Raw genomic sequence first — 23,371 nt, forward strand, 5'->3', positions numbered from 1 at the left:
TTCCTTCCTTCCTTCCTTCTTTCCTTTGACAATGTCTTCCTTCCTTCCTTCCGTTCTTGATGTCATCCTAAAATTCTTCTGATCTTCGCTCATTAGTGTCTAATGCATGAAATCTGTTCTTGAGCTGATGTCTAAATTCAGGTGGGATATGTGCAAGGTCATATTTTATCTCTTGTGGACTTGTTTTTAATTTTCTTCATGTTCAGCCTGAACTTGCATATGAGCTATTTATGGTCTGTTCCACAGTCTGGCCAGGCCTTGTTTTGGCTGATACAGAATTTTTTCACTGTCTCTTTCCATAGATAAAGTCTATTTTATTTTTGTGTATACTGTCTGGGGAAGTCTGCCTGTACAATCATCTTTTATGTTGTTTTTAAAAGGGATTTGCAATGAAGAAGTCATTAGCCTTGCAAAATTATATCATGTGATCACCAGCATCCTTTCTATCACCAAGATCATATTTTCCAACTACTGATCCTTAATGTTTGTTTCCAGCCTTTGCATTTTGAATCCTCATTAATTACCCATACATTTTGATTACATGTCTGATCAATATCACTGAAGAAATTGGTAGAATTCTTTGATTTCATTATCACTGGCTTTAATGATTGGTGCATAAATTTGGATAATAGAGGTATTAACTGGTCTTTATTATATGGTATGGATTTCAACCTGTCACAGACAGCATAGATCTTGAAATAGTCTTTTTGATGGTTAATGGAATGCCATTCTTCTTTAGTTGGTCATTTACAGCGTAAAATTTTGAATTGTCAGATTCAAAATGGCCAGTATTAGTCCATCTCGGTTCATTAATGCCTAGGATATTGATGTTTATGTGTTCTACTTCATTTTTGACAATTTCCAGTTTTCCTAGATCCATACTTCATACATTCATGTTCCAACTATTAATTGGTGTTTGCAGCTGTTTCTCCTCATTTTGAGTTGTCCCCATCAGCAAATGAAGGCCCAGAAAACTTTACTCCATTTGCGTCATGATGGTCAACTGTACTTTGAGGAGGCAGCTCTTTTCCTACTGTATTCTGAGTGCCTTCCATCCTGAGGGGCTCACCTTCTGGCATTATATCTGACAGGATTTTGGTTCTCTTCATCATGTTACAGTTTTCAATATTTGTGTGATCTCTGACAATGTTCCATTGCTATTCATAAGGGTTCTGTGGCTAAACATTTGGAAGCAGTCCACCTCTGCTCCTTCTGAGTCTCTGGTAGTCTGGGAACTCCGCTGAAACCTGCCCACCACTGGTGACCCTGCATTCAAAAGAACGGTGGTGTAACTTCCAGCATCACAACAATATGCAAGCCACCACAGTGTGTCACACTGACAGACAAGTGACTGTCCAAAACAATTGCCATCTAGAAAACCCCATGGAGCAGTTCTACTTTATCATATAGCAAGGTGAGGGCTGGGGGGTGGGTGCTATGAGTTGGATTCAATGATACACCATAATAGTGTTCTGTGGATAATAGAGCCTATCAGGTTCTAACTTGTTTATGGTTTTTTTTTTACCCCAACTATCACTTTATTTATATTACTATGCTTAAGTTACATGGGAAAAGACAACCAAGCAGTTATGTCCCATTTCAGGGAAAGTTTCCAAACAACACCAGTTATGTGGTAACAAATAACTAGGAATGGTGACATCTTTGGATCAAGACATACAAGGAAGAAGGGGCTCTGGTGCTACAGTTCATCTCCAACAGGCATATGGCACAATGGCCAGCACAAGCCACGCCAACACTGGGCTTTCAGTGCTGGTCATATATTTGGATCTCTTCTCTGAAGCTAGCTAACCAGGTGAAATAACTGAGTTTTTAAAAAGGTTTTAAAACGAAGCCTAAATATGTTTTAAAACCATGCTCTTGACATTATTTTCCTTTCAAAAATTGACATAAAACACTTTTCACTCTAATAGCCCAGATTTTTGTCCTCACTTAGCCCATTATTATATAGTTGCAGATAGACTATCCTACCTCAAGATATAAACATAAGGAAGAAAAAAAAAAAAACTTGCATCAGCATAATATTCCCTACACTTGCTGTTGGATGGAAAATTAAAAAAAAAAAAGAAGAAGAAAGGTTACATTTTAGATTCTCACAAGCTCATGTTCTGCAGTCCATGAATCCAAATCTGATGCTAACAATGTGTGTAAGTAGGCTTTTGTTTTCAAAGAAGGAGACCTGGGAAAAGATGGTATTTCTCTCTTTTTCTTTAAGAATTATCAGATGGTATATGCTCCTTAAAGGCCTCACTTTCTCGAATTAGAGTGCGTTCCAGGATCACACAGCTTTCCTTATAACACACTGTCTTTAGTGGCAAACTCACAGATCCGTCCCAGTTTACTATTGCAGATTTTGCAGTTCATGTTTCGAACCATGCAGCGGCCAGTGAACATGACCCAGTCTTGAACTTCACTGTACTGCAGGGTCACTGGCTTGTTAAAAAGGAATGCCTGGCTGGTGGCACCGTGAAGCAAGTGGAGATGAGCTCAGAGAGGTTGGTCAGGATCATGTTGTGGTTCACGCAAGAAAACAGGTGGGTGCCACCGCTGTGGTCAAGGAAAATTCTGCCCATCTTTATAGATGAAGTTCAAAACACCCTGAGCAGCTATGAGATTTGCAGCTTTCTGCAGCTCCTCTCTCCTTAGCTGGGATGAAGTCTCCACGGTGCCCCAAGTCTCCAGGTTTAGTAAGCCAGGTTCTAACTTTTATTGCAAATAGTAAATAAAATAAAATAAAAGCTTTAGTTTAAGCAAATGAATTAATACTTACGTATGCATCAAGCCAGCTGAAAATAAATGTTTGAAGAAGACAGAAATCTAAAAAAGTAGTATGAAACTGAATAGGTCACTGTGAATCAAATTAGCTCAAAAGCAACTAGTAACAGCAATGTTTAAAAGCGTACGTTTTCCCATCATCTAAAAATGGTACTAACTGGAGACCACTATAGCATTTCACACAGTCTCACCTTTGGAATGTCAGTTTGGATATGTCATAGTCCTGGTATTTTTGGAAACCTAAATTGACAGTGAAATTGATGCCAGTGGATACTGGTAATGAATTTATCGTGCCCACTTGAACCACTGCATGCACTTATGCAGCATAAATAAGATGGACTATGGTTATGTATGAAAAACGTGGCATCAGGATGGGAGGAAGACTCATTAACAACCTGCGCTATGCAGATGATACAACCTTGCTTGCTGAAAGTAAAGAGAACTTAAAACATTTACTGATGAAGATCAAAGAGCACAGCCTTCGGTATGGATTACATCTCTATGTAAAGAAAAAAAAAATCCTCACCACTGGACCAATAAACAACATTCTTATCAATGTAGAAAAGACTGAAGTTGTCAAGGACTTCATTCTTCTTAGATCAACTATCAACACTCACACAGCTGCAGTCAAGAAGTCAAGCGACTTATTGCATTAGGCCAATCTGCTGCACAAGACCTTTTTAAAGTGTTGAAGAGCAAAGATGTCAGCTTGAGGACTAAGGTGCCCCTGACCCAAGCTATGGTATTTTCAGTAACCTCATATGCATGCAAAAGCTGGACAGTGAAAAAGGAAGACCATAGAAGAATTGATGTTTTATTTATGGTGTTGGAGGAGAATATTGGAAGTGCCATGGGCTGCCAAAAGAACCAACAGATCTGTTTTGGAATAATTGTAGCCAGAGTGCTCCTTGGAGACCAAGATGGCCAGGCTTCGTCCCTCATGCTTTGGACATGTTGTCAGGAGGGACCAGTCACTGGAGAAGGATATCATGTTTGGTAAGGTAGAGGGTCAGAGAAAAAGAGGAAGATTCCCAACAAGATGGATTGGCCAAGCAACAGCATCGATGGACTCAAGCATGGCAACAGTAGTGAGGATGACCCAGGATCGAGCAGTGTTTTGTTCTGCTGTGCATAAGGTCGCTATGGGTTGGTACCAACTCGATGGAACCTAACAACAACAACATGGTAATGTATACAGAGACCAGAGAGTGTGTTGTCTAGTCTGGACATGGTTGAAAGTGAATGTGGCTGCTTTTAATATGTACACCAGAAGGGTGTGCATAAGTCAGAGCTCTTGTGAAAAAATCAGCATTCCTAGTTAGGCAATTTTCTGATTGCAGATTAGACTCTGCCATTTCTGAAAGCTTGTCAAAGGACAAGTGAGAGAGATGTAATAGAAGCGTAATCTGAGATTTTTACTCCTCTTCTTCCTTCATTACAGTAATAATCTCTGTCAAATTTCTGTACTTTTGTTGTTGTTAAGTGCTGTCAATTTAGTTCCGACTCATAGGGACCCTGTAATAGCGTTTCCCAGGAGTGGTTGGTGAGTCTGAGCCATCGATCTTGTGGTTCAAACAGACCTTGCAGTCTTGTGCTTATCTTACAGCACCACACCAGGACTTCTTGTGTACTTCAGCCTGTGCGAAAATAAGTTGTGAACACACCACACAGCTGATTGAGTGCCAGAAGTATCACTTCACCATTGTCTAAAGTACAAAATCTCCTGCCCAAAGCCTTCTTTGCCCTCAGCCCTAACCAGTAGCTGTTGTTTTTGATGATAGTTGATGTAAAAAACAAAGAGCTAGTGAGACTGTCTAACTCATGGCAATCCCATGTGGATCAGAGGAAGACTGTGTTCTACAGGGTTATCAAAAGGTGATTTTGGAGAAAACAAATTGCCCAACTTTTCAGAGCACATCTGAGTGGACTCAAATCTCTAGCCTTCCAGGAAGAGTTAAGCACATAAATTGTTTGCACTACCCAGGGACTCTCAGCTATAGAAAGATCTCATGCCATTGAGTCCATTCCAACTCACAGTGACCCAATAGGACAGAGATGAACTGCCTCATAGGGTTCCCTAGGCTATATCTATATGAAAGCTGGCGCCATCTTTATCCTGAGAAGTAGCTGTTGAGTTCGACCTGCCGACCTTCAGGATAGCAAACAAGCACTTAACTGATTCATCACCAGACATTGCAGTCCAAATGACTAGCATGTCCTAAATGTCCATCACACTTTGGTCTTCAGTTTTGCAACAACCTATTTTGTCTCATCTCCTCCATGGTTTGATGGCTTCTCTTGTCCCTGAGCACTATTGGGTGACTTCTCATTGCATCCTAAGTGTCTGAGAGACTTGTGAGTATTAGGTACTGTGCAAGAGCAAATGGCAGTGGTCTGCTGAGTTCCAGTCACTAAACAGGCATCCCACCATCCTGCCTCCCTGCAGGTGCCTTTCCAGTGTTGTCAGCGTATTGAGAATTTATTGCCAGGTAAAAGACTTTGCTCTAAAGACTATATAGACAGGACTCAGAGTGGAAATGCCTGCTTGCAAACTCCTTAGATAAATTAAAAATAAATCTAATAGGTATGAAGGATTAGCTTCTTGATATCCCAAGATGCAGCTGTTGCTAAAACTGTTGTTAACTGCCGCTGAGTGGGTACTGACTCATACAGACCTTATGCATGACAGAATGAAACACTGCCTAGACCTGAAACAATCTCACAATTATTGCTACGCTTGAGCACATTGCTGCTGCCACTTTACCATTCTGTCTCATTGGGGGTCTTTCTCTTCTTCACTGACCCTCCACATACCAAACATGATGTCATACTTCAGGGACTGAACCCTTCTGACAATATGTCTGAAGTATAAGAAGCAAAGTCTGGCCATTCTGGCTTCTAAGGAACGTTCTGGCGGAACTTATTGCAACGTAGATTTGTTTGCTCTTCTAACAGTCGGTAGTACTTTTAATATTCCCATCCAACACCATATCTCAAATGCATCAATTATTTTATGGACTTCTTTATTCATTGTCCAACTTTCACATACATATGAGGCTACTGAAAAATGCCATAGCTTAGGTCAGGTGCACCTTACTCCTCAAACTGACATCTTTGCTGTTGAATACATTAGAAACCTTGTGCAACAGATTTGCCTAATACAATACATCATCTGATTTCTTGACTGTTGCTTCCAAGACTGTTGATGGTGGATTCAAGCAAAATTAAGTCTTTGACAGTTTCAATCTTTTCTCCATTTATCTTGATGTTATTTGTCGGTCCATTGGTGAGGATTTTTTACTTTACATTGAGGTGCAACCTATACTGAAGTATGTGGTCTTTGATCTTTGTTGGTATTTTAAGTCCTCTTCCCTTTCATTAAACAAGGTTGTATCATCTGCATCTCTCAGGTATTCAATCAGTCTTCCTCCAACACTAATGCCATGTTTTTCTTCATAAAATCTAGCTTCTTGAATTATTTGCTCAGCATAGACACTGCCACTTGGTCTATGTACAGTTTCCTCATGAGCACAATTAAGTGTTCCAGAAGACTCATTCTCTAAAATATTGTGCATAGTTTGTCATGATCCACACAATCAAAAACCTTTTCATAGTCAAAGCACAGTGAATATCTTTCTGGCATTCTCTGTTTTCGGCCAAGATCCATCGAACATAAGCAATGATATCCTTCTTTCCACATCCTCATTTGAATCCAGCATGAACCTCTGGCATTTCCATGTCATAGTACTGTTGTAACCATTGTTTGAATTATCTTTAGCAAAATTTTACTCGCTTGCAGATTTTAAAGCTATTTTCCTATGATTTCCACATTCCATTGGGTCACCTTTTTTTTTGATGGGATCAAGTATGGATCTCCTCCAATCAGTTGGTCAGATAGCTATATCCAAATTTCTTGACATAGATGACTGAGTGCCTCCAGTGCTGCATCAGTGTGTTGAAAGATGTCAAATTGTATTTCATCAATTCCCAGATCCTTGTTCTTTGCCAATGCCTTCAGTGCACCTTGGACTTCTTCCTTCAGTCCCATTGAATCTTGATCATATGCTACATCTTGAAATGGTTGAACCTCGACCATTTCTGTTTGATACCGTGGCTCTATGTATTCCTTCCATCTTCTTTTGATGCTTTTTGCATCATTCAATATTTTGTACATAGAAACCTTCAGTACCTCAAGTCAAGGCTTGAATTTTTTTTCAGTTATTTCATCTTGAGAAATGCTGAGCAAGTTCTTCCCTTTGGTTTTCTAGCTCCAGGTATTTTCACATTTCATTATATTTTACTTTGTCTTCTGAGCTGCTCTTGGAAATTTTCTGTTCAGCTTTTTGCCTACTCATTTCTTCCATTTGCTTTATCATGTCTAAAGCTAAAAATATGTCGGTTTAGTGCTCAGCTAACTATAACCAGCTAGAATTGATGCTTTTGAGTTATGGTGTTGGAGGAAAATATTGGAAGTGCCATGGGCTGCCAAAAGAACCAACAGATCTGTTTTGGAATATTTATAGCCAGAGTGCTCCTTGGAGACCAAGATGGCCAGACTTCATCTCTCATACTTTGGACATGTTGTCAGGAGGAACCAGTCACTGGAGAAGGATATCATGTTTGGTAAGGTAGAGGATCAGAGAAAAAAGAAAGACCCCCAACGAGATGGATTGGCCAAGTGGCAGCATCGATGGACTCAAGTGTGGCAACAGTAGTGAGGTTGGCTCAGGATCAGGCAGTGTTTCGTTCTGCTGTGCATAGAGTCGCTATGAGTCAGTACCGGCTCATGGCACCTAACAACAACATCAATAATGGTCAGGTTAATTCGCTCTCTTGTGACCTCATGTGTGTCTGTGTATTGTTTTCAGTGGATTGACAGGCCTTTCTTCTGAGGTGCTTCTGGGTGGACTCAAAGTTTAAACCTTTAGTTAGCAGCTAAGAAATCAACTGTTTCCACCACCATGGACTCTGAATTAAACATATTGTTATTATTGTTGTTAAGTGTCATTGAGTCCGTTTCTACTGATAGCGACTCTGAATTGGGTTTCAATGGAATAGGATGTGTATATGAACTGCTGACCTTGAAATTCAAACTGACTTGTCCAGTGCATTTTCCTGCAGCACCATACTGGGAGTCCATGATGAAATATGTTATTGTTAAGAGCCATCGAGTCTATTTTGACTCATAGCTACCCTGTATAGGGTTTCCAAGGAGCAGCTGGTGAGCTTGAACCACCAGCCTTGCAATTCAAATGGCTTTGCGTCTGACGCATTAACTCACAGCACCACACCAGGACTCCATGATGAAATATAGTGATAGCTTATTAACCATTTGTCAAAGAACAGAAGAATTTTAATGAGAGAGATGCTCAGCATTCCCACCTGTCTTCTTTTCTTCTGAGAGATGACCAATGGATATGAATGTTGTTGTTGTATGTTACTGAGTCAACCCCAAGTTTTAGTGACCCCGTGTGAAAGAATAGAACTTCCCCATAGGAATTTATTGGCTCTAATTTTTGGCAGAAGCGGATTTCCAGGTCTTTTGCCTGCAGAACAGCTGAGTACATTGGTGCTGCCAACATTTCATTTAGCAGCCAAGCAGCAGCATTGTTGCTTACAAGGTGCCTATTTTTTCCAGTGGCCTCTAATGGAGACTTTGGGGTCCTGGTGGAGGTATTCTTGCTGCGCCTGTAAATGAAAAAACAGGCAGCCTTAACATTACATATCCAGAATTTGCTCTTATTTTCTGAGTAGCCAGATTCAGTTACTCACAGAGACTGTGAAGCCCAAAATGACAAGTTGACTGTGTACTTAAGAGAAGCAGTTAGAAATGACAAAGTAAGTTTTCAGTCAGGAATGTTGAAATGAGGTTTTCTGAAATTCAGAACAAGATCAATGAAGGCAAGACCACTGAGGTTGTTGTTGTTAAGTGTTGTCAAGTCGATTCTGACCCATAGCAACCCTGTAGAGGGTTTCCAAGGAGCAGCTGGTGAGCTTGAACCACCGACCTTGCAGTTCAAATGACTTTGCAATCTAACACATTAGCCCACAGCACCACACCAGGTTGTATGGATAGTTAATTATAGTAAAAATGCTACAATATTGAGTTGGGGGATTTTTGTTATTGATTTGCTTTTTCTTTTTTCCTAGTGGGAAGTTTATTGCATGTTGAGTGCCATCTAGTTGATTCTGACTCATAGTGACCTTGTATAGGGTTTCCAAGGAGCAGCTGGTGGGTTTGAACTGTGGACTTTGTGGTTCACAATCCAGTGCTGATCCACAGGGCCACACCAGAAGTGGGAAGTTTAGAGGCAGTCATAAAACATTATTTAATGTAAAGTGCACAGAGAAAACAGAGAAAAATATCCTGGATGATGTGGCATTAGCTTGTGTACCTGAGAATTTTTTTTTTTTTTTAAAGGAAAGAGTTTTATATAAAAGAATTCAAAATATAGTGACAATTATATTCAGCTTTCTTCTCCAGTTAAAATTCTACCTACACCTTCCAGTTATTGAGCAATGTTATATCTGTTGAGTGCCTTTTGTGTGCAGCACACTGTGAAATAGGTGTTATTGACACTGATTCTCTAGTGATAAAAGCAATTACATTTTAGAATATTTTCTCTTAATTTTTGAACCTAGGGTCTCTGACACATATACTGTTTAACTGAAAAGCACCAGGACTGAGAGTTGCATGTTTGAAAATCTGGTGCCCTGGGATCATTCTTCACAAACATTTTGTGAAGCTGACTTTGGCAGAAGTAAACCATTGATTAGGCTGACCCCATGGGACACTTGTTACCTTCTTACTGTAATTACTGGCTAGAGGCAGATAGGATCCTCATTACTTGAACCTGGTCTGTGCTAGACTGCACACCACCCTTCTGGCTATCATTTGCCTTTAAGTTTAAAAAAACAAAAATCATGCCATCATTCATTTCACAATCATTTAAGACAGCCTGAAGTATATATTAAACCCCTTTGAATCAGAGCTTGATTTGGGATTTTTCTTTCTGTGTTCATGCACTTCCTCAAATCCTTCACTAGATGGTGTTCCAAATCAATCCATATTCTCTACACCATTGCTTTGGTCCAGAAAAAAGGTGGGGAAACACAAAACAGCTCTTCCCTAACTAACCTAACATCCTTCCTCTATCTTCTAGATAAACTGGACCTAATCCATTGAGGGCATACTGGTGTAGCATTGTAGGAGAAACACTGAACTGCTAACCACAGGGTTGATCATTTAAACTCACCAGCTGCTCCTTGGAAACCCTTGGTCGCAATAAGTCCAAACTAATCCAACAGCACTCAACAATAACAACAATCCACTGAGGGAGAAACCTGGTGTTGCAACCTATCCATCCGCTCCACGGAAGAAAAGCCCTGGCTATCTGCTCCGTTTAAAATTAAAGCCAAGAAAAATCCTGGGGAGCAGTGCCACTCTGCCACATGGGGGCGCTGTGGGTGGAAAATTGATTAAATAGATGTGGCACTGTGGGTTAATGCCCTGGACTGCAAGGTCAGTTTGAACCACAAGGTCAGAGGTTCAAGCTCACCAGCCGCTCCTCGGAAACCCTGTACAGGTTGATATGAGTCAGAACTTACTCAACAGCACTTAACAACAACAACATTAACAACGCACAAGAAATTACGTCTGCATGTTGTTGACATTTTTCACAGGCTTTACTTGGAAAAATTTTCGTGGTGGTTCTTCAGCCATTAAGTGGTTCCATGTAGTTGACAGGAAGCTTTGCTGGGTCTGTCATTAGCGGCTTCAGCAAACTAGCTGGACTGTGCATTGATAACACATTCATTTTAACTCCCTGGTGCAGACAGTCAATTTAAACCACAGGCTACAATCCTGACAGGACCTGGAATCCAGGCTTGGTGAATTGGGCTCCTAGATCAGTAACAAATAGAAAATATTTACAGAATATGATAGACTAATAGATATGTTTAAACCATGTGATGTTTAAACCCTGTGACCTCATATTGACAACTTCATCCTGCGTGACTCTAGATATTACCATGTCTAGTCTGTTTTAAAGGGAAATGAGAAATTGAGGGTTGTCTTATTTAAATAGTAAAATTATATTTGAGATTTGGAAGATATATTTGAGATAGTCTTTGCAGAAGGAACTGGATTTCAGGATTCTTTAGACACAATCCAAATAGAGGCTTGAATAGATGTGGATTTATCCTTTACGAGAAGTACTAAATGTGTGTGGTTTCAGACTCTACTGAATTCCACATTGCTCTCACTCTCCTCTTTCCTCTCATGCTCTTATTCACATAGTCAAATGCCCCATCATTTTGACAGATATACACATCCAGTTGATTTATTATTGTCAGTAACCAAGGAGACTGACTATTTCCAGGACATATTTGCAGTCGGGAGGCAGGAAAACACTTTCAGACAAATCCAGTGGGTTTGGTGGCAAAACCCCTGGGAGAAAACAATGCCTGGTTAAACTTCTGATCATTTACTTGTCAACATAAAAAGAAACAGCTTGATTCTTATTTATTTGTCTGATGGTAAGCTTCACATGCAAGGCATTTCGTTTGGGTTTGTAATAATGAAAGTCATCTGAGGGGCAAAAAGAACTGGAAGGGCACTCTGTTTTAGGGACCTGGATATGGCTGGTGTCATTTTATCAGTTGGCCATGAAGTCACCTCTGATTCATGGTGACCTCATGTGTGTCATAGTGCTCCATAGAGTTTTCAATGGCTGACTTTTCAACAGCAGATTATCAGGCTTTCTTGTCAGGTCGTGTGGGTAGACTCACACTTCTAACTGTGCACATTAGCCATTTGTACCACCCAGGGACTATCATTTCACAATGTACTAGCAAGGAAGGACCTGTGAAGATAAGGAATGAAGAAGTCTTGGTCTACTTTGCATTCTTGCACTGTGGGATTTCTCAGTGCCCATCTCGGACTGCGAACCTCAAGGTCAGCAGTTCAAAACTACGAGCTGTTGCGAGGGAGAAAGATGAGGCTTTCTGCTCCTGCAAAGATTTACAGCCCCGGAAACCCTGTACAGGGTCGCTATGGGTCAGAACCAACTGCACGGAACATAACCATCACCACCATCTGTCCTTTAATACTGGAACTCACACTCTCATTTTCACTCTCCTATGTTACTAACCCTCAGAAAAACTGAAACAAGTTTACTTCGGACAGATTTGGTTCATTTTTTTCAACGACTTTCATGGCAATTTTTGATTGAAAATATTTATGACAAATATTTTTTCTTACATCCCTAAATTTACCTCATTTTCTGTGTCTCTGTTCCTGTGTATGAGAAGTCTGATGACCCAGGATTGGATCCTAGCCTCATCTGGGGGAAAATTACAAAGTAGGAAGTGAAGAAAAAGAAAGAAGGTACTTACAGGAAGTTGTAGGTCCACGTTTTACCTTATTGCCTAATGAGTTATGTCTTGCTGCTATTTTTCCATGTCCTCATGAAAATAATAATGGTGATATGCAACTTTCATGTTTCTCTGCTCCTTTAATAAGAAGCTTCTTATTGTGATGCTTTGGGATAAAGCAGTGGACCACAAGGTCAGTTTGAACAACAAGATCGGTGGTTCAAACTCTCCAACTGCTCCTTGGAAATCCTATACACGGTCTCGATGAGGTACACAGTCTCATTGACACTTAACAGCAACACAACACTTGGCTTCATATTAGATTTACACAGAAATTCGATAAAAATAAAACTTTTAAGCCCAAACTCCTAGAGATTAGAGCCTTAGTAGATGTGCAGTGATTGATACCCTGGAATCTGTAGTTTTAACAGTCTTCTCCAGGTGATTCCAAGGCAACTTGTCTAAATCATGGAATCACCAAGCAGGACAATTCAGGGTCTGAAGCAAATGTTACTTTGCCTTTCCCTATCACTACACATGAATTTGAAGGAACCCCTGGTAGCATACTGGGTTACACATTGTACAGCTAACCAAAGGATCAACAGTTCAAATTCACCAGCTGCTCCATGGAAAAAAACATGAGGCTTTCCGTACCTGTAAAGATTTACATCTTCAGAAACCCTTTACAGGATTGCTATGATTTGGAAACAACTCAACGGCACATAAGCACTGCCATACGTGAATTTCAAGTCCCTGGGTAGCATAAATAGTTCAGCACTCAGCTATTGACTGAAATATTGGCATCATAGAACAATGACCTACCTGCCTCTAAAAATCAGCCATTTAAAACCCTATGGGATACACTTATACACTAACACATGAGTCACCTTTAGTTGGCATTGAATTGATGGGACCTGGTTCTGTGTTAGTTTTTAATACATAAATTATTTTGAAAACCAGAGATAAATGATTATTAAGTTATTTCACAGTTCTGTACTCTCTTCCCTACACATTTACTCATTCACATAACCATGGAATCATTGCATAACAATGCTGCTTGTGGTAACAGTGCCCCCTACTGTGTGATTAAGATAGATACTTACTTTAGCATATACTCAAATCTTATAGGAGAGCATTTCTACTGTTCTTTGAAAACCAGTTTGGCAGGGGGGTATCACATCTTCCTTGGTGTCTTGGTAAATAACAATGAATACATTTAATTTGCATCATATTATCCATCTTGTGAGCAGAAGAGAATTGTAAGATTATTAATGATGTTTTATTTTGGCAGTAATGGAAATGCAAAGAATAGTTTTATTAGATGGGGGAACTCCAAGCATGAGGCCTAGGGAAATAAATAAAAAATGTAAAGTGAAGTGGAAAATGTACTAGGAAAATGAGAATATTCTTCTCTTATGACATTTAGATATACAGGGTAGAAAAAGGCGAATCAGTTTTTTTAACAAATGTCACTATGACCCAGATATTAAATAAGGAACATTTACCATGAGCTCTTTTGAGCCCATTGTTATTGTTGGTAAGTGCTCTCCAGTCGGTTTTGACTCTTAGCAACCCTGTGTACCATTTCCGAGGAGCAGCTGATGAGCTTGAACTGCCGACCTTCCTGTTCAAGCAGACCTTTCAGTCCAATGCAGTGGCCCTCAGCGCCACACCAGACCCCTAATTATTTATGATAGAAGGCTTTGAACAAGAACAGAGAGCAACAAATTGAGATACATTGCTTTTTGAAAGAAATTTTGACTATCCAAGTTCAATCAATCACAAACTTTTCTCTGTTTAATTGATCAGCTTCTTAAGTATAACAGCACCAAGATTTTTATTGTTTTTCCCTCATACCAAGCAGGCTACACAGTGTTCCAATGTAAGCCTTTCAGCAACTTTGTGGGTTTGATGTATCGTTCAAAAATAAATATACCTTTTAACTAAAAAAAAACAAAGAATTTTCATGCCAGGCCAATATAATTAGGAATCTAATAAATGGACATTTGAACCATGACACATATTAATATTTATTCATTATCATACATTTGTTTTATCAAACCAATTGCTGAGCAGATGTTGGCTTAAAGGATTGTCTGCTTTACCTCATTATTGCTTGGCATTATTTCTTAACTTGGCATGCGTTAAACATGCCTTCAGTGGGAATCCTCTGTGGTCTAGCACAGCGTGACAAAGAAAGATGAGAGAAACTAAAATTCATTGAGTGCGTACTCTCTCATTGGCCCATTTTATTTCATGTTAATTAGTTTCTACAAAAATCTTCTGAAGTCTGTTTAATTATTTTTGTTGTGTATATGAAAACAACAAAAACCCTTGGAGAATTATCCATGTCCTTAAGTAGCCACTTTTAATGTTAATGCAACATAACTGTGGTTGATAAAGAACTCTACAGAGCCTTTTTAGACTTTTCTTTGTTTTTTTAAAGTTTTCTTATGCTATTGTAAGGGTTGATCTGCAGAGCAAATCCAAACCACTGCTGTCTTTGTAAATACAATTTTATTGGCATACAATCATACTCATGTGTTTGTTTCATGTGGCTGTTTTACTTAAAATCTGAGTAATTACAATAGAGACTGTGGTGGTATGCCACTGAGTAGGTTCCAACTCACAATGACCCTGTATAGAGTTCCCAAGGTAAAAATCTTTACAGGAGCAGAAAGCCTCATCTTTTCTCCCTTGGAGCAGCTGGTAGATTTGAACTGCTTTTGAGATTTGCAGCCAAATGTGTAACCCACTATACTTCCAGAGTTCCTTATAGAGACTGTATGACCTGCAGAACAGTTACTATCTGACCCTTTACAGAAAAATTTACCATACCCTATATGCTGTAGAATAAGCACTAGACTACAAGGTCCATTAAAACTGCTGGGTTGGCATTTCAAACGCACCAGTCACTCCTCAGAAACTTTATACAAGGTTGCTATAATAAGTTGGAACTGACTCAGTGGCACTAAACTACAACAATGCTATAGATTAAGGAGTCCTTTTGGTGTAATGAGTTATGAATTGGGGTCCTAACCACAAGTTCAACAGTTCGAATATACCAGTCTCTGCGTGGGAAAAAGATGAGGCTTTCTGCTTCTGTAAAGATTTACAGCCTCAGAAATCCCATAGAGGGTCAGAATTGACTCTACAGCACACCACCACCACCACATAGATTGATGTTGTCTTTCTATATTAATAAGACACCTTTATGATGTCAAATATTCATCTAGTACTGTCTTGTGAATCACTCAATTGTTGACTTTGCCTTTGGAAATCTAAGTGCAGGAATTTCCCTGGGATTGGGCGGGCTTTGGTTTCCTGAGTATACTGCAGAAAAAATTAGAGCCAAACTTCTAAATTAATCAGGAGTTCCCTTGATGTTGCTGTTACTAAGTGCAGTTGAGTTGGTTCTGAGTAATAGCAATCCTACATGCAGGAGAACAAAACACTGGCATCCTCACAATTGCTGTGATGTTTGAGCCCATTGTTGCTGCCATTGTCAGTTCATCTCACTCAGGGTCTATTTGTTGCTCACCCTCCACTTTACTAAGCATAATATCCTTCTCCAGTGTCTGATCTATCCTCACAACATGTCCAAAGTACAAGAGATGAAGTCTTGCCGTCCTTGCTTCTAGGAAACATTCTAGCTATACTTCTTCCAACACAGATGTGTTTTGTTATTCTGTCAATCCATGGTACTTTGAATATTCTTCACCAACACCATTACTCTTTCACATTCTTGCTTTTTCATTGTTCAACTTCCAAATGCATATAAGGTGACTGAAAATACCTTGGCTTGAGTCAGGTGCATCTTTGCTCTTCAACATTTTAAAGAGGTCTTTTGCAGTAGAGTTGCCTAATGCAATGTGTTACTTGATTTCTTGACTGCTGTTTTCCATGAGTGTTGATTGGGAATCTAAGCAAAAGAAAGTCTTGGATAACCTCTATCTTTTTTCCCATTTATCATGATGTTATTTAGTGGTCCAGTTCTGAGGATTTTCATTTTCTTTACATAGAGGTGGAATCCACAGTAATGGCTGTAGTCTTTGACCGTCATCAATAAGTATATTTCAGGTTGTCTTTACTTTCAGCAAGCAAGGTTGTGTCATCTACATATCACACACAGGTTATTAATGAGTCTTCATATAATCAAATTTCTTCATCATTTCTTCAGTCTATAAATTGAATAATATGCAGAAAGAATACAACCCTGGCTCATACCTTTCCTGATTTTAAAACTTTCAGTATCCCATTTTTCTGCTCTGATGACTCCCTCTCTATCTGTGTACAGGTTCTTCAAGAGCACAAGTAAATGTTTTGGTATTTCCATTATTTGCAATGTTATCCATAGTTTGCTATGAACCACACAGTCAAATGTACAGGTAAACACCTTTCTGGCTTTCTCTGCTTTCAGTCAAGACCCATGTGATGTCAGCAGTGATATTCCTAGTTCATGTACTCTTCTGAATCCTTCTTGAATTTTTGGCAACTCCCTGTTGATATACTGCTGTTGTTGTTGTTATGTGCCATTGAGTCGGTTCCAACTCACAGCGACCCTGTACAGGATTTCCGAGCCTGTAAATCTTGATGGGAACAGAAAGCCTCATCTTTCTCCCGCGGAACAGCTGGTAGTTTCAAACTGCTGACCTTGCGGTTCATAGCCCAATTCGTAACCACTATGCTACCAGAGTTCCTGCTGTAGTCGTGTTTTAATTATCTTCTGCAAAACTTTACTTACATGTGATAGTAATGATATTCTTCAGTGGTTTCCACATTCTGTTGAGTACCTTTCTTTAGAATGGACACAATTAAGGATCTCTTCTAACCAGTTGGCCAGGTAGCTGACCTCCTAATTTCTTTTCATGATGAGTGACAGTCTCCAGCTCTGCATCAACTTGTTGAAACCTTTCAGTCTGTATTCAGTCAATTGATGAAGCCTTGTTTTTTGCCAATGCCTTCAGTTCAACTTCAAATTCTTCTTCAATGCCATGGGTTCTTGAGCATATGCTATCTATTAAAATACTTGAACACCCACCAGATCTTTTTGGTAGAGTATCTCTGTGATCTCCTTCAATCTTCTTTTGGTACTTTCTGTGTCATTTACTAGTTTGTCAATGTTTTTATGTGCCGTGGAGTCAGTTCCGACTCATAGCGACCCTGTACAGGGTTTCCGAGGCTGTAAATCTTTATGGGAACAGAAAGCCTCATCTTTCTCCTGCAGAACAGCTGGTAGTTTCGAACTACTAACTATGAAGTTAGCAGCCTGATTCATAACCACTACACTATAGAATCTTCAATATTGCAAGCAGAGACTGGAACTTTTTCTTCAGTTCTTTTAGATTGAAAAATGTTGAAAAGATTCTTCCTTCTTGGTGTTCTAACTCCATCTCTGCATATTTCATTGTAGTACTCTGTCTTCTTGAGTTGCCCTTTGAAATTTTCTGTTCATGTCTTTTGCTTCATCATTTTCCCCACATGCTTCAGCTTTACTATGTCCAAGAGCAAGTTGCAGAGTCTCCAATGCATCTTATCTATTCTTGAGATGGTTTTAAAAACTGGGACATACTGAATGTCTGATTTTGACTCTTACAAACTTATTTTCACTTTCTTCAACTTCAGCCTGTAGTAATACCTTTGTTAAAGAGCATAAAAGGAAACTCCACACATGGACCTTACCAGATGGAATATACACACAAGAGTCAAATTGACTACATCTCTTGAAAGAAACAATGGAGAAGCTCGACCTTATCAGTTAAAACAAGTCCAGGTGCAGACTGTGGAATATTAATTGCTCATATTTAGGCGTTACCTTGGTTTCCTCTAAAGCGTCCCAGATCTGATCAAATGTGCCCTAGTAATTAGGCTTTACTTTGTTATGCTGCAGCAGCAAATAACCCCAAATCTCAGTGGTTTCTATGTAAGGTTTACTTCTTGTTCACATTCCCTGTTTACTACTCAGCTCTGCCCTCTGTATCTTTGCCATGCCAGCATTGAAGCTGCAAGTAGAGCCCCCACCTGGGACATACCATTTTCCAGGCAAAGGAAAGAGAGAAAGAGGACTGGCAGAAACGCACACCTGTTTTCAGAGTTTCATCTCAGAGTTGGTCATGTGGCAAAGGGATGGGGACATAATGTATAAGTATGCTCTTCCTAAAAGCTAGTGTGGCAGGCTATAAAACAACAGCAGGGATGCCATACTCCTCTTATAGGGAGAAAGTCATTTGAACGATTGGAAACAAAAGCAATATTTAACCACAGGCCATATCAATAAATCCTTCATCTGCCTGCTAGAAGACACTCATCCATCTACTAGAAGACACTCATCCATCTAATTGTACACTTTTGTAGTAAGAGTGTGTTATGAAGCCTTGGATTTATGTATGTCTCTGTAAGCATATCTCTGTCCCATTCCTTTCCTGGGTGACTTTATTGCTCTGGATTTTTTTTTTTTTTTAAGAGTACCTGAGCCTTGCCAGGTGTTTCATACAGGTGTTTCTGATCTTCTCTCTGAGCTGAGTGCCTGTGATTTGACAAATAGTCAATGAGGAGGTAAAAGCAGGTCTAGCCAGCAGCTTTTCATTTACTTGCATCAATAGGTACCCCCCGTTCCAAGGCACTTCGGTTATTCCATATCTCTGCTTTCCACTTGTTGGAGATATAAAATATAGACTAAAATTGTTCAAAAGCTGCCTTGTGATACAAGTTTCAGTTTCCTTTTTAAAGAAAGAAGACCCCTTTGTAAAACAGCAGATGAAAGTTGCCCATTAAATGCAGATATTTCTGGCTCTTCTGCCTGGAGGTCAGTGAAGTAGAGCAAGATATTAAAGATACCCTCCCAAACTGGGTCACAACTTTGTAAAAGGATGAGAGGATTATTTCTGGAAGCCACACAATAATCCACTCACACAGGTTGAAAAGCTTAATTTATGTGGCGGTTTTGGACTTGGAGAAACTGTCTGAGTAGATGGATTAGTCAGCCAGTGTAGCGCATGGTATTGCTGCATAGGTTCAGTTTTTAGTCCTCCATTCAGCAAAACACCATTATTTCAAAAGCTAAGCAAAAGCAACCCTTAGAAAGCAATTTCATCATTTTCTGTCTCTGAACAAGTAAATCAAGAAAATAACCCAAAATGTCCCACTTAAAAATAGAATAAGAAAAAAAAAATTGAAAGATCCTTAGAAATTTACTAAAATACACTCACTGAATTGTCTGCAAAATTAATATGAAGGCTTAGAATTATCATATAGTTATATTATTTTGCTTGTTTAATGTGATTTATTAGATTAATAATAATAAACACACAATATAAATCCTTCCCACTGAAGTCAGTAACAAATTAGGACTATCTGCTCGCAGTGCTCTGAGCTAACATTCTAGGTGTGTTAGCCTAGTCAATGAACAGAAAAAGACATGAGCTTTAAAATATTTTAAAGAGATCAAAAAATGCTTTCATTTGAGAGTATATGATGTTATTAAGTGCCATCGAGTCAATTCCAACTTAATAGGTTTTCTGAGGAGTGGCTTTGAGCTAATGACTTCGTAGTTCAAACTGGCCTCATGGTCCAGTGCTTACTGTACAGCACCACCAAGATGGAGGGCACCAATTAAAAGACTATTAGAAATTTTCTACTGTAGATGTACAAAATGGAATAGCTAAAAGTTTTTCTTACCCAAGTAATAATAGGCACTGCTGTTGTTGTTAAGAGCCATGATGTTGGTTCTGACTCATGTATAGGTTTTCAAGGAGTAGCTGATGGCTTTGAATTATGTAGCTTGTGGTTAGCAGTCACATCCTGGTGTAATGCTATAGGATAAGCTCTGGATCAAAAGGTCTGTTTGAACCGCAAGGTTGGCAGTTCACACTCACTAGCTGCTCCTCTTAAACCCTATACAGGGTTGCTTTGAGTCAAAATTGACTTGATGGCATTTAACAACAACAGTAGTTTATACTACAGCTTCACACCAGGACTCTAAAATGTTGTTGTTGTTGTTGTGTGTCATTGAGTAGGTTCCAACTCATAGGAACCCTCAATAGGGTTTTTGAGGAGCAACTGGTTGGGTTTGAACCACCAACCTTTTGGTTAATAGTCCTACAGTCCCACACTAGGGCTCCTAGATATATGGGTGGGTGATAATAGGTAAGAACATTTTTAAAAGAGAATTACTAAAAGGGAAATCCCCCTCTCAAATCAGTTCAACATAATATATTGTTGTTAATAAGTGCCATCAAGTCGATTGCGATTCATAGCCAACCTGTATAGGGTTTCTGCAGCTGTCAGTCTTTGTGAGAGCAGACGAAAACCTCATCTTTCTCCTGAGGAATTGAACTGCTGATTTTGTGGTTTAAAGTCTAGTGCTTATCGTATAGATAAGTACCCTTTAGCATATTATAGAGCTACAATAAGTAAAATAGCTTAGGTTAGTCTACAAATTGACAGATCAATCTTACTCAATAGTAAATTCAGCTACAAATGTTTATAAAAATCATATATATTCCCCGTACTTACTGGAGTAAAGCATGTTTATTTCATTAGTGGTGCTAAAGCTTCTGGTTAGATGAGGTATAGGGAGAATATCTAGTTTATGCAAGGTATAATTGAAATGTTCAAATGGATTAAAACTTTAAATGTCAGAATCAAATCAGAAAAACGATTAATCCATTATACTCTTTAAGTATAATACCAAAGTTGGAAATGTATCCGTAAGTGTCTAAGTATATAAGGATATAGATATAAAAATTCTAAGACTGAAACTCAAAGGGAACACATGACAAGTATGTAAGTTTGCTGGTGACCACATTGTTCTTCTGGTGAGGGGAAATGAGGGAAAGGCAGCAATGAAGATATGGGTTGAATTTGACCACATTACATAGACTCCCGTGGACCTGGAGATGAAAGCGAGAAGAGGAAGGGCTGGTTGTTACAAAGTGTGGTGAGACCTGGAGGCTCCTAAGCCCATGGACAAGGATCTAGCCATGGAGAAGAGAGTGAAGCATCCAGATGATTTGCAGTGAGGGGAGATGCACAAGAATGCCCAAACTTGCAGATAGTACCCATTTGACCTAACTTCAATGGCTGGATAATCAGAACTTGAATAGAGGAAGATAAAGAAATTTTATAAAGGAAACAAGTGTAAATTGCTACAATTTTAGTAACTTGACCCATACTTATGGATGTAGTAGCTCAAAATACCAACTGAGAGGGAAGAAGTCTTCACATCAAGGATCAAACCTATCCCCTCTTTACATAGGGTTGACAGGGACAGGCAACTTAGACACTGGCTGCAAAAAAATGGGGTGGAGGTTGGGAGCAAAAATGGCGTGAAGTAACTGGCTTACAAGTTTTCAAGAGGAAATTTAGTTTCAAAAGCTCCCTTTAGCATATTATAGTGCAGGAGAAAGTAGAATCTCCACTGAATAATTTTCATCTTGTTTAGACTGGTCTGGTGAAAGGAGATTCTGATGAGATTCTTATGACCCAATAGTGAATAATTGTTGTGACTAATTGTGATTGTCACAACTGTAAAGATAGAAGTTTTGTAACATAAAAGGGGGAGTAGGTAATCTTACAGTCCAGGAACAGATGACCCTAGGACCATCAAGGGAAAAGAACACAAGCAGAATGTGGGACCCTATGCAGAGAAGCAGCGATACCAGAGATGGAGGCAGATCTGAAAACATGGAGCGATTAGCAGCTGAGACTCATAGAAAGAGAAAGGCCTGCATGCTGGTGTCCAGGAGGCAGGCTTGCAGAATGTGCCCTTGGGTTATTTAAATGATTAGCCATTTCTAAGTATTTTTGTGTACTTAAAAAAAACAACAACAAAACAAAACAACAACAACAAAAAAAACAGAGAACAGAGGCAATAGAAGCAACTACTGTTGAATGGTGATGCATGGAGGGGATTGTAATTGCTGCAGTGATGTTCTCGCATGTAAACTCACATTCAATTCACAATAAAAACCTTAAAAAATATATAATGTTAACTTTGAATACACAAAAATGCAAACAAAATTGTTTATGGGAAACTAAGGAGTTCTGGGGAAGTCTTGGTGTAGATCTGTGTGTTAATATACTGAATCACAAAGTCATTTTGAACCATAAGATCAGAAGTTCAAGCTCACCAGACGCTCCTTGGAAATCCTATCTAGAGTCGCTGTGAGTCAGAACCAACTCAAGGACACCTAACAAGAACAAGGAGTCCTGGTAGCTTAGTGATTACTCATTGGTCTGCTAATTGCAAGGTCAGTAGTGCAAAACTACCAGATACTCCCGCAGGAGAAAGATGAGCCGTTCTGCTCCTGTAAGATTGGCAGCCTCAGAAATCCTACACAGGGATACTGTGAGTCAGGACTGACTCCAAGGCACAGGACCACCACCACAACCAATTTGTTCTGTAAACATCCACCTAAATCACAATATAAAGAGTTAAGGGGGGAAAAAACACCCCTAAAACTGTACATAAAACAATTACAAACAAAATTAAAATCATATACAGAATTTAAAGACTTGTATAGCAGATAGTTAATGCTTTAAGTATTCAAGAATCCTTTTCAATCAATAAGAAACAATGAGCACCCAAAGCAAAATATTGACAAAGAACCAGTACTGATAATTCACAAAATAAGACATTCATATAACTGGTGGACAATTTTGAAACCCTGAGGTACATCTGGGAGAGTTAGAGAGTGGAATTTAGTAGTGGAGTGGCACTGTGGGTTAATATGCTGGGCTGCAAGGTTGGTTTGAACCACAAGGTCAGCAATTCAAGATCATCAGCTGCTCCTTGGAAACACTATACAGAACTGACTCGAAGTCACTTGTTGTTATTAGATGCCATCGAGTTGGTACCAACTCATTGTGACCCCATGTACAACAGAATGAAACACTGCCTGGTCCTGGGCCAACCTCACAATTGTTGCCACAGTTGAGCCCATTGATGCCACCACTTTGCCAATCCATCTCGCTGGGGTCTTCCTCTTTTTCTCTGATCCTTCACCTTACCAAACATGATATCCTTCTCCAGTGACTGATCCCTCCTGACAATAAGTCCAAAGTATAATAAGAGACAAAGTTTGTCTATACAGGCCTCCAAGAGCATTCTGGCTGCACTTCTTCCAACACAGATCTGTTGGTTCTTTTGGCAGCCCATGGAACCTTCAATATTCTCCTCCAACACCATAACTCAAAAGCACCA

General features: G+C 39.4%; 1 protein-coding gene and 1 pseudogene across 1 annotated transcript in view; one reads left to right on the forward strand and one right to left on the reverse strand.

Annotated features, from left to right (window-relative positions):
* The window catches only part of GADL1 (glutamate decarboxylase-like 1), a 247,673-nt gene that overhangs the window by 184,100 nt on the left and 40,202 nt on the right, over positions 1-23,371 (forward strand). The gene's annotated exons all lie outside the window — the stretch shown is intronic.
* LOC102818471 lies at positions 2,229-2,591 on the reverse strand (annotated as a pseudogene).

Source organism: Chrysochloris asiatica, unplaced genomic scaffold (assembly GCF_000296735.1).
Source record: "Chrysochloris asiatica unplaced genomic scaffold, ChrAsi1.0 scaffold00030, whole genome shotgun sequence".
NCBI classification, from domain to species: Eukaryota; Metazoa; Chordata; class Mammalia; order Afrosoricida; family Chrysochloridae; genus Chrysochloris; species Chrysochloris asiatica.